The 17458-nt window shown below is 37.9% G+C and overlaps 1 protein-coding gene across 10 annotated transcripts in view; it reads left to right on the top strand.

Moving 5' to 3' along the window:
• The window catches only part of CDH19 (cadherin 19), a 168125-nt gene that overhangs the window by 58667 nt on the left and 92000 nt on the right, over positions 1-17458 (top strand). For 4 of the 10 annotated variants that reach the window (XM_065585201.1, XM_065585202.1, XM_065585203.1 and 1 more), the window contains exon 1: positions 7104-7244. The exons of 2 other annotated variants lie outside the window; for them this stretch is intronic. The gene's annotated coding sequence lies outside the window, so the exon portion shown is untranslated. Of the gene's footprint in view, positions 1-7103; positions 7245-10525; positions 10673-17458 lie in introns of those variants that run through there. 4 more of the 10 variants (XM_065585196.1, XM_065585195.1, XM_065585194.1 and 1 more) reach the window with 3 other exon arrangements.

Below are 17458 nucleotides of genomic sequence, written 5' to 3' on the forward strand. Positions count from 1 at the left end.
GTTTAGGTTTTGTAATGACCCAATCACTCCCATTTTTTATTCAGGCCTAATCTGATGGTATCCAGTTTGCAAATTAATTTCAGTTCTGCAGTTTCACGTTGGAGTCTGTTTTTGAAGTTTTTGGTTGATGAATTGCCGCTTTTAGGTCTGTTATTGACCAGAGAGATTGAAGTGTTCTCCTAGTGGTTTTTGAATGTTATGATTCCTGATGTCAGATTTGTGTCCATTTATTCTTTTGCACATAGAGACTGTTTGGTTTGGCCAATGTACATAGCAGAGGGGCATTGCTGGCACGTGATGGCATATATCACATTGGTAGATGTGCAGGTGAATGAGCCCCAGATGGTGTGGCTGATGTGGTTAGGTCCAATGCTGGTGTCCCTTGAATAGATATGTGGACAGAGTTGGCACTGGGGTTTGTAGCAGGGTTTGGTTCCTGGGCTGGTGTTTTTGTTGTGTGGTGTGTAGTTGCTGGTGAGTATTTGTTTCAGGTTGGGGGGCTATCTGTAGGCGAGGACTGGCCTGTCTCCCAAGGTCTGTGAGAGTGAGGGATCATCCTTCAGGATAGGTTGTAGATCCTTGATGATGCGCTGGAGAGGTTTTAGTTGGGGGCTGTAGGTGAAAGCTAATGGCATTCTGTTACTTTCTTTTTTGGGCCTGTCTTGTAGTAGGTGACTTCTCAGTATCCTTCTGGCTCTGTCAGTCTGTTTCTTCACTTTACCAGGTGGGTATTGCAGTTTTAAGAACGCTTGATAGAGATTCTGTAGGTGTTTGTCTCTGTCTGAGGGATCTTAGCAAATGCGGTTGTATCTTAGAGCTTGGCTGTAGACAATGGATCGTGTGATGTGATCTGGATAAAGCTGGAAGCATGTAGTTAAGTATAGTGGTCAGTAGATTTCCGGTATAGGGTGGTGGTTATGTGACCATCACTTATTAGCACTGGAGTGTCTAGGAAGAGACACATGAGTCTCTACCCAAGAAAGGCAATGACTAGGGAGCCAGAAGACAGACTGGGTGCCCTTGCTGAACCACAAAGGGGAAATACAGATAGAGGTGCCCTGAACTGCGACAGTGCACAGCAACTTAGGCTCCTGGCTGCAGGTCTGTGTAGATAGCTTAGGTAATTTCCCATCACCAGATTCTGTCCACAGCCGTTTCCCATCTCCTCAGTGAGTGTGAGTGAGCATATTGCTGTGTTCTGCCTACTTCTATGTTGTTATTGCTGGTTCTGTCCTGCTGAGTTAAGCTTCATCTCCATTGGAGAAATAATGAAGGATGACACAAATAATAAGAGCAAAAGTATTTCTATTGTCGCAAATCTAATCATCCCACTGTAGTGCCATCCATATATCTCCACTCTTCGCAGATACAGAAAGAGGGCTTTCAAAGCATAGTCTTACATGTGTTGCCCTTCAGGTCCTCTGCTAGAGGCTAGACCTCTCACTTTATTCTTTAAGAAAGTGCTGTGATCTGACAGATAGTCCTGGAGACAGACATCTTAATTTCCAAAAAGTCTGTGTTGTCAGATGGTATTTAGCACCTATGCACATGCTCTGACCCTGATGCAGATTCACATTTCTTAGGAAGTTACAACTCCTTCCGAGAATTACCACTTCAGAGGTAAGAAGGAAAATCTGACTTTAAAACTTAGGCTAGACCAGGATTTAAAGGTGTGATGTTAGATAATGTTAGTTAACTTACTCTAACATGCTCTGAATTCTAGTTCGGACAAAGCAAGTTGTATTTTAGCATGTGCTCAATGGTTCAAATTAAATGCTAGAGGGGAACCTAAGCATATCAACAGAAAACCTGTAACCTCCTGATCATCTTCAAGCGAGACATCAGTCAAAAGTAACTTTTCTGAGCTACATGGTGAAGAAGAAATCTTATGCCAAGTCCAGCGTAGGCATCCTGTAATCTCATTTTCTAATGAGGAACCTGCAAAATATGGGATTGCCAAATTCAAGAAGAAATCTATTAAATCCTGAGCAACTTCTTGGTCCTCAGATGAAGAGTTAGCAATTAACTAGTTAATGTAAAAAATCCACAGACATGTCCCTACCTTTTTTCAAGGAGGACATGTAAAAGTCAGGTCATTTGATCAGGAAATAAAAACAGTCCCATGTGATTTAAGTGAGTAATCTCATAGTGCAAATATCAGATTATCAGTCCCTTCATGCTTCAACCACCATTCCAGAGGACATGCTGATGACGGGTTCAGCTCGATAATGATCCAAAGCAGAGCGGACCGATGCATATTCATTTTCATCATCTGAGTCAGATGCCACCAGCAGAAGGTTGATTTTCTTTTTTGGTGGTTCAGGTTCTGTAGTTTCCATATCTGAGTGTTGCTCTTTTAAGTCTTCTGAAATCATGCTCCACACTTTGTCCCTTTCAGATTTTGGATGGCACTTCAGATTCTTAAACCTTGGGTCGAGTGATATTGCTATTTTTAGAAATCTCACATTGGTACCTTCTTTATGTTTTGTCAAATCTGCTGTGAAAGGATTCTTAAAATGAACATGTGCCTGTCATCATCTGAGACTGCTATGACATGAAATATATGGCAGAATGCAGATAAAACAGAACAGGAGACATACAATTCTCCCCCAAGGAGTTCAGTCACAAATGTAATTAATGCATTCGTTTTTTAACGAGTATCATGAGCACGGAAGCATGTCCTCTGGAATGGTGGCCGAAGAATGAAGGGGTATACAAATGTTAGCATATCCGACATGTAAATACCTTACAACGCTGGCTACAAAAGTGCCATTCGAACATCTGTTCTCACTTTCAGGTGACATTGTAAACAAGAAGTGGGCAGCATTATCTCCTGCAAATTTTAACCAAACTTGTTTTACTGAGCGATTGGTTGAAGTAGGATTGAGTAGACTTGTAGGCTCTAAAGTTTTATTTTTGTTTTATTTTTGAATGCAGGTTTTTTTTTGTACATAATTCTACATTTGTAAGTTCAACTTTCATGATAACGAGATTGCGCTACAGTACTTGTATTAGGTGAATTGAAAAATACTATTTCTTTTGTTTTTTACAGTGCAGATATTTGTAATAAAAAATAAATATAAAGTGAGCACTGTACACTTTGTATTCTGTGTTGTAATTGAAATCAATATATTTGAAAATGTAGAAAACATCCAAAAATATTTAATACATTTCAATTGGTATTCTATGTTTAACAGTGTGATAAACCAGGATTATTTTTTTTAATCACGATTAATTTTTTTGAATTAATTGCGTGAGTTAACTGCAATTAATTGACAGCCCTAATCTCAACTGCTACTATGATCAGTACCCCCTACCACACACCTTTCAAGATTTATGCATCTGACATGTGCCTGTCACAACATTTGGTGTACCTCATCCAATGCATCAAATGCCCAAATAACTATATCAGTCAAATTAGACAATCATAGAAACTATAGAAATGTAGGACAGCAAGGGAGATTGATAGGTCATATAGTCCAGTCTCCTGCACTGAGACAGGACTAAGTATTATCTAGACTAGTGTTTCCCAAACTTGGGATGCCGCTTGTGTAGGGAAAGCCCCTGGCAGGCCAGGCCGGTTTGTTTACCTGCCCTGTCCGCAGATTTGGCCGATCACGGCTCCCACTGGCCACGGTTTGCTGCTCCTGGCCAATGGGGGCTGTGGGAAGTGGCGCAGGTCAAGGGACATACTGACCGCCGCTTCGAGCAGCTCCCATTGGTGTGGAGCAGCGAACCGCGTCCAGTGGGAGCCGCAATTGGCCGAACCTGCGGACGGGGCAGGTAAACAATCCGGCCCAGCCCACCAGGGGCTTTCCTTACACAGGCGGCATCCCAAGTTTGTGAAACACTAATCTAGACCATCCCTGAAAGCTATTTGTCTAACCTGTCCATAAAAATTTAATATAAATGACATTCCACAATATTTGGTTCCAATGATTAACAATAAGGAAGTTTTGCCTAATGTCTAACCTTTATCTCCCTTGCTGCAGTTTAAGAACATTACTTCTTGTCCTGTCCTCAGTGGTTAAGAAGTACAATTTATTACGCTCCTCTTTATAACGTACTTGAAGACTGTTATATTCCCCCTTCATTCTTCTCTTATTCTGACTAAACAAATCCAATATTTTCAATTCTTCCCTTTTTGGTTATGTTTTCTAGACCTCTAATCATTTTTGTTGCTCTCCTTTGGACTGCCTTCAATTTGCCCACATCTTTCCTGAAGTGTGGTGCCCAGAACTGGACACAGTACTCCAGTTGAGGCCTTATATGTGCTCACAGCATTCCTGGTATAACATCCTAGAATGATGTTCGCCTTTGTGTGTGTGTGTGTGGCAAGTGTGACATTGTTGACTCATGTTTAGTTTAGTTTGTGATCCACTATAACCCCAGATACGGTGACCATATAGTACATGTGAAAAATTTGGACAGGGCATGAGGGGTAATAAGCACCTATACAAGACAAAGTCCCAAATATCGGGACTGTCCCTATAAAATTGGGACATCTGGTCACCCGACCCCCACATCCTTTTCTGCAGTACTCCTTCCTAGGCATCATTTCCTATTTTATATTGGTGCAATTGATTATTCCTTCCTAAGTATAGTACTTTGTACTTGTCCTTACTGAATTTCATCTTATTTATTTCAAACCATTTCTCAAGTTTAAGATCATTTTGAATTCTAATCCTGTCCTCCAAAGCACTTGCAACCCTTCCAAACTTGGCATTATCCACAGGATCTATGAGTGTACTCTGTCATTATCCAAATCATTGATGCAGGTATTGAATTAAACTAGACACAGTCATCTTGACTGTGAATCATTAATAACTACTCTGCGTACAGTTTTCCAACCAGCTGTGCACCCACATTATTGTAGATTCATCTAGGGTGTATTTCCCTAGTTTGTTTATGAGAAGTTCAAGTGAGACAGTATCAAAAACCTTTCTAAAGTTGAGATATATCACATCTATTGCTTCCCCCCACCCATCCACGAGGCTTGTTACCCTTGTCAGAGAAGGATATTAGGTTGGTTTGACATGATTTGTTCTTGACAAAACCATGTTGACTGTTACTCATCACCTTATATTCTAGGTTATTACAAATTGATTGATTATTTGCTCCATTATGTTTATGGGTACCAATAATTCCCTGGGTTGTCCTTATTCCCCTTTCTATAGATAGGGTATGAGATTTGCCCTTTTTCAGTTCTCTGGTATCTCTCCTGTCCTCCACAATTTCTCAAAGATAATCAGTAATGGCTCAGAGATCTCTTCAGCCAGGTCATTAAGTATTCTAGGAAGTATTTAATCAGGCCCTGCCGAGTTGAACACATCTAACTTGTCTAAGTAATTCTTAAATTGTTCCTGCCCTATCTCAGCTTCAGATTCTACCCCTTTTACACTGATGTTCACTGCACTATCATCTGATCACTGCTAAAGTTTTTGGTGAAAACTGAAACAAAAAAAGGCATTTAAGTCTTTGGCCATTGCTATGTCTTCTGTTATCATCTTTCTCTCCTCATACTAATGGCCTACCCTGCCCTTGGTCTTCTTCTTGCTTCTAATGTATTTGTAAAATGTTTTCATGCTAATTTTATCTCATATGTCCCTAGCTAATTTAATCACCTTTCTAATTTTGTCCCTACATGCTTCAGGGGGTGGGTTTCTTTATATTCATCCTTCATAATTTGACCTAGTTTCAATTTTTTTGTATAACTCTTTTTTGTATTTCAGGTGGTTGAAGATCTCCTGGTGAAGCTAGGGTGGTCTCTTACCATATTACCTATCTTTCTTACACATTGGGATAGTTTGCTTTTATTCCCTTAATAATATGTGTCTTTAAAAAATGCTAACTCTCCAGAACTTTTTTCTTTAGACTTGATTCACACAGGAACTTACCAATTCTCTGAGTTTTCTAAAGTCTGCATCCATGAAGTCCATTGTTTGTATTCTGCGGCTTTCCCTCTTACCATACCGTAGCATCATTAACACTATCATTTCGTGATCACTTTCACCCAAGCTGCCTTCCACCCTCAAATTCTCAACTAGTTCCCCTTTTTGTCAGAATCAAATCTAGAAGAGCCTCACCCATAGTCACTTTCTCCATCATCTGTAATAAAAAAAGTTATCTCCAATGCATTCCAAGAGCTGGTTTGGATAATCTACCCTGCCGTATCAGCTGTCTGTGCAGTTAAAATACCCTATCAACACCAAGTCCCGTGCTTTGGATGATTTTGTTAGTTGATTTAAGAAAAGCCTCATGCTTCTCATCTTCCTGGTTAGGTGCTTTACAGTAGACCCCTGCCATGACATCAATATATTTGCAAATGTAGAAAACATCCAAAAACATGCATAATAAATTGAAATTGGTATTCTGTTATTGTTTAATAGTACAATTAAAACTGATTAATCACTACTATATTTTAATCTCACAATTAAGTGCAATTATTTTTTTTAATAATTTAACATCCCAAATTATATTCTCTTTTATGGTAGACTAGGGTTTGTTTTGGTTTCTTTTTTGTGAAAACTAAGGGTCAAAATTAGCTTTATTAGTCAGTTACAAGGAGGATAAAATGAGTCAGTTCATAAAGTGTCAGAAAACATGAGACAAGACATAAAACTATACTATGGATATGGTTTCCTTACAGTACCATTTCTGTTCAGAAATAAGGAAAAGATTCAGTAAAGTCATTGCTGGAGAGCAAAACACAGACTGCTGAAACCCTCTCCTCTTTTATATAATTTTTGTGACTGCTCTAAATTTATCATTTGCTTCCCGATTACTCTCTAAACAGACGGCATGTCCCTTTCACTTGTGAAATACTCTCATGCAAGATGAATTACCTTCTTACCACTTCAGTTACATGCCAAGAAGTACTTTATTTTTCCACTAGAAAATAGAAAATAACAAGCTTGTATTTTACTTGCTGGATCCTTCTGCATTTTAATTCTGGACTCTCGGTGAACTTCAGAGGGGCCTTATGATGTTTAGCACAAAAGTTCCTGTGTTCATAGTTTTACTCCCGGCACTGAAAATAGCACGCAGTAAGCAGTGACATACTGTGAGTTTTCAAAACTAAAAGCATAAGTGTCTTTTACTGGCAGGAAGCTGTAATTTCTCAAATTTTCTGAGGAGGAGGCTGAGAAGTTAAAAAAGAACTCCTTCCTTTTCTCCATCAGATGTTTAAACTGATTTTATACTACCCATTCCTTTAAGGCTAGGAGGGCCCGGAGGTCTCACAGGTAAGTTTGTGATATTTTTTCTTCATTATCTGTACCAATCAAATAAAAAAGGTTCAACTGGGTGCCTCTAGTGTACATTTGAAAGACCTATAAAGGCAAAACCAGAAGCCACTCAAAAACCCTTCAGTAGCAGGGCTCTGCTTCGGTACTGTTTTCTCAAAACATACTCGAAATCTTGTAATTGTTGGAAACTTAACTTTATTTACTCTGATTCACCTGATTGAATCATTTACTACACTTGTTTTGCGTACCTTGCATGTTAGAATTCTCCTGCTGATTATCAATCTGTGTTCCTGCAAGGCATCCTCTCCTGACAATTTATGAAAACATCATCTACTCCATAGTCATCCAGGAGATTTTCATTTAATGTGTTCACAATTTTTGTGACCCTATAGAGATGAGAGAAAAGCTTCCTGTTGTCTTGCAGAAAGACTGAGAAGTGTTATCAGTTCCACAATTCAGCATTCTACTGCAGCAATAAGAAACTTTTTAGTTTCTTATGCTGTACATGCACATATCTGATCCTATTTCACTTTATAATCCTATATCTGACAATCAGAATGCCTTTCAGGCTGCAGAAAGTTATTCCTGTGCTTTTATTAGATCTCACATGTAAAATGGTGCTTGCCAGAAAAATAAGATTGTTCAAACATTAGTGCAGTATACCATAAATATATTGTAACTGAGCTTTCCTTTGTAAATCTACTATTAGCCAGGAGAAGTAAAATTTCCAAGAATATTGGTGGGGTATTTTGTTTTTCTTTTATGTACAACATTTCTGAGATTAGACTGGACTAAAGAAAACAATCAGAAAAAAAGAGGTATTTAACAGTTGAAAAATTATCATTTCAATACAAAATATATACCAGTGTGTTGAACTTTAAACATCCTTGTTCTATGAAACAGATATGGGTGATTATTTCACCACTGTAATATATGGTAACTTGGAGACAAATTCTGCTCTCATATACAAAAATTCACTTAGTTTCAGTGAAATCATTTAAGATGCACACTAGTATAACTAAATACAGAATTTGGTCTGTGCACTCAACCAACTATGATTGCAGAGATGTATTTTAAAAAGTTTGGCATATCTCTGTTGAACGTGATTGAACCAGACAGATATTGTGGTGTATGTGTGCCTATAGAGCTCTGTTTTTATTGCCTTTTCTGACATTAATTAATTCATCAGAATTATGACCAACTAATGGACAATGAAATCCATGCATGGAGATGTTTTTAATTAAGGGAGGAGTGGAAAGAGTTTAATATCACTTGGGGTATCACAATACACTGAGGAGACCCATACATAATAGAATAGGATAAAACAAATCAGTACATTTGGATTACTATTAGAACTGCAATTTAAATTATTTTTAGCTATGTCAGATATTCTATGAAATGCTAGTATTGATTTCGTATCTGCGCAGACCAATGTTTAGAGTTTTCAGAAACTATCTCACAATAATGACTTCCTATTTCAGTGACTACCACTCAGATCAATAAACTATCAGTAAATATTGACCAAGATCAATAAATCTTGATATTCACTTATATTCAATAAAAAGTCAATATATGTTATGTTTAATAGTTGGAGCTGGATTGATGCTTATAGTTAAGGTTGCCGATCACTTTTCATTTTAATGCTGTGCTTTCAGTTGCGTGTAAATTTAACAAATTTTAACTATTTGGGCTGACATTTTCCATGTGTAGTCTCTGTCTCAAGTTCAATTTTACTTTATTTTATTAGGTTTGATCAAAAAATGTTTGGCCATTACCAAGAATGTGATTAGTGCAATATAAGGAGTTTTGCAAACCTCTTTAGAGCCTATGTGGTTTGAAGCAGGAATTTGAAATTTACAAGGGGGCAATGCTGAGACTGGAGAGATTCATTCTGTCCCCAAGAAAGACCATGGAGATCTGTCAGGGTTATATGCCACAGAAAATCTCATTTCCACATGTGCAGTAGAGCTTGTTCCACACTTGTCCCTTCATTTTGTAAATGTTACAACTGCACTGCACCTTGTTCCCAGACCTCACGGAGCCTTCCTTAGTGAATACCTACACTACACAAAGCTAGAGCTCTAGCCAGGAGGACAGTTCAACCAAATATTACCTCCTTCTCCACTTACTGCTATTCTCCCAACACCTTTATCCCAAGAAAATAATCTTTGGCCTAGAAGAAGATGCACTGGACTTGGATCCAAGACCCCAGGTTACTAGCATTAATCACAACCCTTATTACTGGATAGGGCCTCATGCCCCTATATTAGGAATAACATCACATTCCCCATTTTACAGAGAAAGTAGCTGAGGATTAGAGAGCTTGCAGAAGATCTTGCACTGGGCAGAACTGGAAATACAACCCAAGTTTCTAATATGGCAGACTTATATGTCATTCCTTTAAACATATTGCCTATAGGAATGAATATGAGAAATCTATGCATTTAGCTCTGGTGTCTTTAAAAGGGGATTACTCCTACATACTTCCTTTGAAAGACACAAATGAATAAGGCCTGAGTAAATGAATGCTTTTTGTTAATGAAGCTTATAAAACCCATAACTCTCACTCTATGCTCTAACCACTATATCACTCTTTAGGCACCAGGAATAGACTCCAGGAATCCAGATTCTCAGCATTGTGCTGGTGTCTAGCGAACAACTGTGTGACCAACTGGCAAAATATGTGTCATTTCCCCTTCAAATGACTGATGTACACAGATCATAACATCCTATTTCTATCAGTTGATTGAGTTATTACTCATTTAGGTCAAGTGGTAAATCAAACCCTGCTAATGACTCATGTGGGAAGTTGTTACCAAGTGATTTTTTTTCTTTTTTTTTTAAATCGCGTAAGGAATTTTAAAAATCTACCTTTTTTTTTTTTTTTTTGGTTTGTCTTTAAGGATGCAAAATCAAGTTAAGAAATGCCAGAAATAAGGTTGCCCAAACAACCTCAATTCTGTCCCCTTGTACATTATGATACAATCCTTAATTATTTGCTCACAAACTCTTTTTGCAGAGGCAACTTTAGTTTTAGCATTTTCTCACTTTTGAATGTTTGACGTTGTAACTTTAAAATGTTTTTGTGTTTGATATGGAATTATTGCATGCTATAAGTCAAATCCAATTCCCATTAAAGTCAATAGAAACACAATATTTGACTTTGGTGTGAAGAAGCGTTAGCCCTATGCATTTATTATTAGGAAAATTCAATTCTATCAAGGCTAAAATTCCTCTGCTAAATCAACTTTGTTCTATTGTTTCCTAATTCCCTTAAGGAACAGCTCACATCCTGCTGCTCTGGATAAATAAGATAAGAACATAAGAACAGCCATACTGGGTCAGACCAAAGGTCCATCTAGCCCAGCATCCTGTCTTCCGACAGTGGCCAATGCTAGGTGCCCCAGAGGGAACGAACAGAACAGGTAATCATCAAGTGATCCATCCCATGTCGCCCATTCCCAGCTTCTAGCAAACGGAGGCTAGTGACACCATCCCTGCCCATTCTGGCTAATAGCCATTGATGGACTTATCCTCCATGAACTTATCTAGTTCTTTTTGAACTCTCTTATAGTCTTGGCCTTTACACCATCATCTGGCAAGAGGTTCCACTGTGCGTTGTGTGAAAAATTACTTCCTTTTGTTTGTTTTAAACCTGCTGCCTATTAATTTCATTTGGTGACCCCTAGTTCTTATGTTATGAGAAGGAGTAAATAACACTTCCTTATTTACTTTCTCCATACCAGTTGTGATTTTATAGACCTCTATCATATCCCCCCTTAGTCATCTTTTTTCCAAGCTGAAAAGTCCCAGTTTTATTAATCTCTCCTCGTATGGCAGATGCTCCATACCCCTGATAATTTTTGTTGCCCTTTCTGAACCTTTTCCAAGTCCAATATATCTTTTTTTAGATGGGGTCACCACCTGTGCACACAGTATTCAAGATGTGGGCATAACAGGGATTTATATAGAGGAAATATGATATTTTCTGTCTTATTATCTATCCCTTTCTTAATAATTCGCAACATTCTGTTTGTTTTTTTGACTGCCGCTGCACATTGAGTGGATGTTTTCAAAGAACTATCCATAATGACTCCAGATCTCTTTCTTGAGTGGTAACAGCTAATTTAGACCCCTCATTTTATATGTATAGTTGGGATTATGTTTTCCAATGTGCATTACTTTGCATTTATCAACACTGAATTTCATCTGCCATTTTGTTGCCCAGTCACCCAGTTTTGAGAGATCCTTTTGTAGCTCTTTGCAGTCTGCCTGGGACTTAACTATCTTGAGTAGTTTTGTATCATCTTCAAATTTTGCCACCTCACTGTTTACCCCTTTTTTCCAGATCATTTATGAATATGTTGAATAGGACTGGTCCCAGTACAGAGCCGTGGAGGACACCTCTCTCCATTCTGAAAACTTACCATTTATTCCTACCCTTTGTTTCCATCTTTTAACCAATTACCAATCCCTGAGCGGACCTTCCCTCTTATCCCATGACTGCTTACTTTGCTTAAGCGCCTTTGGTGAGGGACCTTGTCAAAGGTTTTCTGAAAATCTAAGTACACAATATCCACTGGATCCCCCTTGTCCACATGCTTGTTGACCCCCTCTAGCATTCTAGTAGATTGGTGAGGCATAATTTCCCTTTACAAAAACCATGTTGACTATTCCCTAACAAATTATGTTCATCTATGTGTCTGACAATTTTGTTCTTTACTATAGTTTCAACCAGTTTGCCTCGTACTGAAGTCAGGCTTACCGGCCTATAATTGTCTGGACCACCTCTGGAGCCCTTTTTAAAAACTGGCAGCACATTAGCTATCCTCCAGTCATTTGGTTCAGAAGTTGATGTAAATGATCGGTTACAGACTACAGTTTGTAGTTCTGAAATTTCACATTTGAGTTCCTTCAGAACGCTTGGATGAATACCATCTGGTCCTGGTGACTTACTGTTTAGTTTATCAATTCATTCCAAAACCTCCTCTAATGACACCTCTATCTGGGACCGTTCCTCAGATTTGTCACCTAAAAATAATGGCTCAGGCTTGGAAAACTCCCTCACATCCTCAACTGTAAAGATTGATGCAAGGAATTCATTTAGTTTCTCCACCTTATCATCCTTATCATCCTTGAGTACTCCTTTAGCATCTCGATTGTCCAGTGATCCCACTGGTTGTTTAGCAGGCTTCCTGCTTCTGATGTACTTAAAAAAAACCTTGCTATTACTTTTTGAGTCTTTGGCTAGCTGTTCTTCAAATTCTTCTTTGGCCTTCCTAATTATATTTTTACACTTCATTTGGCAGAGTTTATGCTTCTTTCTATTTTCCTCACTAGGATTTAACTTCCACTTTTTAAAGAATGCATTTTTGCCTCTCACTTCTTCTTTTACTTTGTTGTTTAGCCACGGTGGCTTTTTTTTGGTTCTCTTACTATGTTTTTTAATTTGGGGTATACATTTAAGTTAAGCCTCTATTATGGTGTCTTTAAAAAGTTTCCATGCAGTTTGCAGGGATTTTACTTTTGGTGCGGATAACAATTGTAAGTCCTTTTATCTTGAAGTTAGATTCCTCATGGTCATTTCAACTGAACATTTTATTCCTACAAATGTATTAAAAACGAGTAACAACCCTAAATGTAAAATGGCACTGTAATCTTTTTCCCCTCAGTCATATAGATTGTATAGGCCATATTTAATTTATTTATTCACTGCAGGTATTTATATAGCACCTACCACCATACAATCTGCAGTTTTTAAATCCTCTAGACTGCAAAGAACAAAACTGCACAAGTATAGCATAGGGTACCAGCACACCTTTCCAACACAGCCACTTTACAGAATGGAGACTGAAAAATGTGAAGGGAATTAATCGTTGGAACAGCTTAGCTAAGGATGTGCTGGATTCTCCATCACTTTCAGTGTTTAAGTCAAGGCTGAATGTCTTTCTAAAAGAGATGCTATATTTGAAACAGAAGTTATGGATTTGATGGGGAAATTATTGGGTGATGTTCTTTGATCTTTGTTCTGCAGATTAGATCATCACTATGGTCCCTTCTGGCCTTAAAAAAATAAATAAAACTATGAGTCTATGGAAATCCTGCCAATACATTGAATTCCAGGGATACTAGTAGAAGTTCGCATTGAAGTCAGTAGCAAAACTGAGTTCAGTAGTAACAGGATTGATCCCTAAAAAATACCACTAGAAACATTAACATGGTTATTCACAAAACAGCAAAAAGAGTTCCCTTTTGAATGTTGAAAGATGAAGAGTTTTCATTTTACCTCTTCTGACACTATGAAATTGATTCAGCTACAATATGTCTTCTAGGCCTGTGGAAAATTGAACTCTTTTCCCAGAGTGTTAGAACACTAGAAATGGCCACAATCTCTTTATACAAAATGACTCTTTACTTGGAGGAGATAGAAAACATTATCAATTAAAGTACCAACATTTTTTCAATGACTGGATTTCTGCTGCTGCTTCTCCTGCTTTTAAGTTCTTATACTTTCTTTTTGTTGAATTCTCAATAATGCTTTAAAATAAGGATCCCAACATTTCTTATTAAGGCCCACTTGTAGCATACATAATTTCATGTTTTCAAAAATTCCATATTAGTGATTGAGGGCTAAATTGTGGCTTTGTATCCAAGCTCCACAAGAAGCAGTCCAGGTACCAACTTGTGACACAGTCTAGTTCCAAGTCCCCCCATGCACTTTAGCATGCATGAGGTGTGGGGAAGTAATCTGTACTAGTCCTCCTAGTGCAGATTATATTCCCATAATGGTAGCATGTTGGGAGGCAGTGCTAAAGGTTCCACCCACTCCCTGTCCAGCGGCAGAGGTTACACTTAGAATCATAGAAGGTCAGGGTTGGAAGGGACTTCAGAAGGTCATCTAGTCCAACCCCCTGCTCAAAGCAGGACCAATCCCCAGACAGATTTTTGCCCCAGATCCCTAAATGGCCCGCTCAAGGTTTGAGCTCACAACCCTCAGTTTAGCAGGCCAATGCGCAAATCACTGAGCTATCCCTTCCTTCCTTCCACCCTCCTTAAACTCTTAACACTCACCAGTGAAACCATGTTAGCTAGGCCATATTTTGGCCCTAAGGGTAACCCCATAAGGTGGGCAAGCTAGCATTGTTTATTTCATTCATGGTATTCCATGGTACAGCTCTGGAAAATAAAAAGAGTTCCAAACAAATTAAGAAGATGATAACCAGTATACATAAAGAAAATATGGGTGAGTGTATCTGTTTTTCCCCCCAACAACAAATGTAACATATAAATTGAATTGGTTTCAAAAGGCCAGATCGTTAGATAGCTGATGTGCAGGGTTATTTTCATAAAGAAACTGACCCATGAAATATATAAAAAGCATTTGGAAATGTCACATGGAGATAGACTGTGATGATGGTTCAACTTTTCATGTGTACATTTGAGAAATATGCTAATGCTATAAAATAAGGCCTTTTTTGAACAGCATAAGATAAGTAGTGCTTTGTGTATAAAATATTATGCTTTTCAGTTCCTTAGCTCAGTCTTTAATCATTTAGTTTTCCTTTTGTGAAAGGCTTTTCTCCTTTGAAAGCTTAAGGGAAAATGAGACATGAACCTGAAGTACAGTTATATAAAAATAGGGAGTATTGTAAGAAAGGTATATAAAAATATGATAATAGATAGTGGTGTTCTAAGCTGCATGTAACCATATCTTTAATGGAAGCTCAGTGAACCCTGAGATGCTTATCCGGGGGGTCAGGTTGCGAGCCCTTTTTTCACATTTGTGAGCAGTTACTTACCTAAGTTGTTCTGTTACTGTCAATGGGACTATCTTTGCAAGTAACTGCTCACTCTTAGGAATAATGTGGTGGCAGTTTGATCCCAGTTAGCAAACTGTTTACACTTGGACAATACTAGAGGTCTCATAATTTATAGAAAACCCCTCCACATATTTTCCCCAAGTCTTTCCAGGTACATTGCATATATTTTTGACCTGAATTATTTTACTTATACAAAATATATGACTGGAACAACTAAGCAATAATGTGAATAACACAGCTGTAACATCACTATGTAAACTGAGGAAGAGGCATTTTTACAGCAACTCTTATATCTCCATGAAAAATTTCCAGTGGTCTCTAGCAATAGTAGGAGTTCCCTGAACCAGCAATTTCCCATTCAGACATAAGAATATAATGGAATTTTAAAGAACGTCACTGCACCGAGGGATTTTAAGTGACATTTCCAATTACATTTGTGTCCTTGGTTTAATCCCACAGTCTGAAATTAAGCTGAAGGCAATATGTTTTTCCCCCAGCAAATAAAACAGTTCATCCTGGAGATAAGAGAGAATATAAAGTGAGGTCTCACACCACGTGAGATACAGCATTTGCAAGTATTGGGCTTGCAGGATACATGAAGTATCCAAGGAATCTTTAAAATAATGTCTCGATACACATGATACAAACTGGACATGAAAATAATGTGGAAGTGTGAATAACTGTCAAGTTGCCATAAAGTACGGATTCTTGCTTTCCTTTTCAGCTATAGTTTGGATCAGATAGTCTCTCCAAAATGACAGCAGGTTTTCAACCAAAGAAACAGTGTGTCTTACCTGTTTAAGTCCGTTTTGTTCCAAACCAAAACAAGACAGCACAAAGTGTTGCATTAAAAAAAATTATAGTCTATATCACTATGGGGTCCAATTTAGTTAATCATAAATGTTCAAATACAAATGTCAAAGTAGCAAATATACACTTTACATAAAGATAGCTGTGACTAAATTATCTGCTGGCCCAACTCCAGTGACTTCATGAAGATAATTTGATAACTGAATTTTGGAAAGCAAGAATTTTTATGGTGAGGAACTTTGTGTTGAGGACACATTGTTGAATTTTTTGGATATTTCCATATATACCTCTGCAAAGGGAGGGATATATTTCCTTTCACATACTCCTGATCTTGGGGACTGCTGGGGCAGAGGGTTGAACTAATCACCAGCACAAGTCTGAGCAGCAAGTTCCCAAAGCATTACAATCTGCTGTGATTCACTGGAAATATTGCACTAAACAGGCATGAGACACTAACATAATAAACTCTTTCATACACTGAAAAATAAGAACATGAAAAGACAGAGACTTAAAGGATTTTTAGTCTTGTCCAAAAAGACATTTTTCAATTCTTGCGATACTTGAGAAAAGCGAAGTGTTGATTTTTTTAGAGTTTCAATTCAGGAAAAAACATCCAAGAGATCAGCTGTTTATCCCAATCTTATCTGAACATCTTCAATTTTAAAACTGAGCTAGAAATCTTCTGAGAACAGGCTTCATAGAGGAATTTCCGTTGATTTCAGCCAACTGGAAATGCTGCAGTTCTTTCATTGTAGCACTATCCCATTTGATACTAGACCAAGCTAGGAAATAATGTAGCCAACATTTTATATATATATATATATATTTAATCACCAAACATTCTCCCAAGCTGGAAAAAAAAAAGTTGGATTTGGGTAACATTTTTGTCCCGTTCTTATTTGTCTGAACAGATTCATCCGTCTTTACCTGAGATAGTTTATACCATATATATATGGAACACCCAGGATTAAACTTTAATTTCACAGTAACATTCTTTAAAAAGATGGTCTTCTTTAATATTATTATAAACACTGAGGTAAGTGGGACTACTTAAAAGAATAAAAAGATATGCAGTTTGAGGAAGGAGATCGGAATCAGATGCTAAAAAAATAGTTGAGTCATTTAAAGTAGGACTGGCTAAAGCATTAGGTAATATAATGGAGGAAATCTTTCACTAGCATGGGGATAGACTAGATGACTATTTAAGTATTTATCCAGAGATGAACAATCCGGGTGGGGGGGGAGAGAAAATATGACTCTGCGGTCCAATAGTTAGAGTACCCTCCTGGGAGATGGGAGACCCTGGGCCCAGTCCCTCTGTTCCAGTCACTCTTTCATTATTTATCCACAGTGGAACACCTTCAGCAGGGGAACCCCAGCTCAGAATATCCCATAACTCAATGCTTAGAGTACCCCTTGGAGAGGTGGTTCAATTCTTTTTTCCCCTTCTGGCAGAGAAGGGGGAATTGAACCTAGATCTCATTTCCACCATCCATAAAATTATTTGAATATTGTGTTCTGGAAAATCCTATTTGATATCTGATCTTTAGGTATCAGTTATTTGATTGCCAGTATTTTGGC

The sequence above is a fragment of the Chrysemys picta genome, chromosome 2 (genome assembly GCF_011386835.1).
Source record: "Chrysemys picta bellii isolate R12L10 chromosome 2, ASM1138683v2, whole genome shotgun sequence".
Classification (NCBI taxonomy): Eukaryota; Metazoa; Chordata; order Testudines; family Emydidae; genus Chrysemys; species Chrysemys picta.